This window comes from Vipera ursinii, assembly GCF_947247035.1.
Source record: "Vipera ursinii genome assembly, chromosome: 4".
Classification (NCBI taxonomy): Eukaryota; Metazoa; Chordata; class Lepidosauria; order Squamata; family Viperidae; genus Vipera; species Vipera ursinii.
In genome coordinates this window covers 1,383,772-1,384,824 of record NC_139514.1, presented here as the reverse complement: position 1 = coordinate 1,384,824, position 1,053 = coordinate 1,383,772, and positions in this window count along the sequence as shown.

Genomic DNA, 1,053 nt, shown 5'->3' with positions numbered 1-1,053 from the left:
TATACCATCTCAGACAAGGGACTGTCCAGTCTCTTCTTAAAAACTTCCAGTGTTGGAGCATTCACAGTTTCTGGTGGCAAGTCGTTCCACTGGTTAATTGTTCTCACTGTCAGGAAGTTTCTCCTTAATTCCAGGTCGCTTCTCTCCTTGATCAGTTTCCATCGTTTCTCGTCCGTCCCTCTGGTGCTTTGGAGAATAACGTGACCCCCCCCCCTCTTCTTTGTGGCAGCCCCTCAAATACTGGAGCGCTGCTATCGTGTCCCTCCTAGACTGGCCAAACCCAAGTCCCGCAGCCGTTCTTCGTATATTTTAGTCTCCGCGTCTTTGATCCTCTTAGTTGCTCTTCTTTGCACTTTTTCCAAAATTTCAACATCTTTTTTTGTAATGCAGGGACCAAAAGCGGTTGCAGTATTCCAGGTATGGCCTCACTCCGTTCCAGCCTCTTTGGGCCTGGCAGCAGCCTTGTCACCCAAACCCTGGTTCAATGGGCTGGGCACACCTAACATCTGGAGCTGGGGAGAATAATAATAAAGTTGGAAAGGAGCTTGGAGGTCATCTAGTCCAACCCCCACTTTCTTCTTAGTTCCTGGTTTCTTTGGTTAGTTTCCCTCCGTTGCTTCTTGTCCGGCCTTCAGGCACTTTGGAGAACAGCTTGACTCCCTCTTCTTTGGGGCAGCCCCTGAGATACTGGAACCCTGCTATTAGTTAACACTGTTATCCAGCATCCAGGGCCGTGTTTTCCAAACTTGGCACGTTTAAGATGGGTGGACGTCTACTCCAAAATTGCTGCCTGAGCAATTCTGGGAGATGAAGTTGAAGAAATTGAGGAATTCTGGGAGATGAAGTCCTCCCCCCCCACAGGCTGGCTGCAGAATTCTGGGCGTTGAAGTTCCTCCTTGTTTGCTAGGGAAATCTGGGAATTGAAGTCCACCCTTGGGAAATTCTGGGAGGTGAAGTTTACCCTTGGTGGGTGGGAAATTTGGGGAATTGAAGTTCCCCCATGCTGGCTGAGGAATCCTGGAATTGTAGTCCACCCTTGCTAGCTAGGGAATT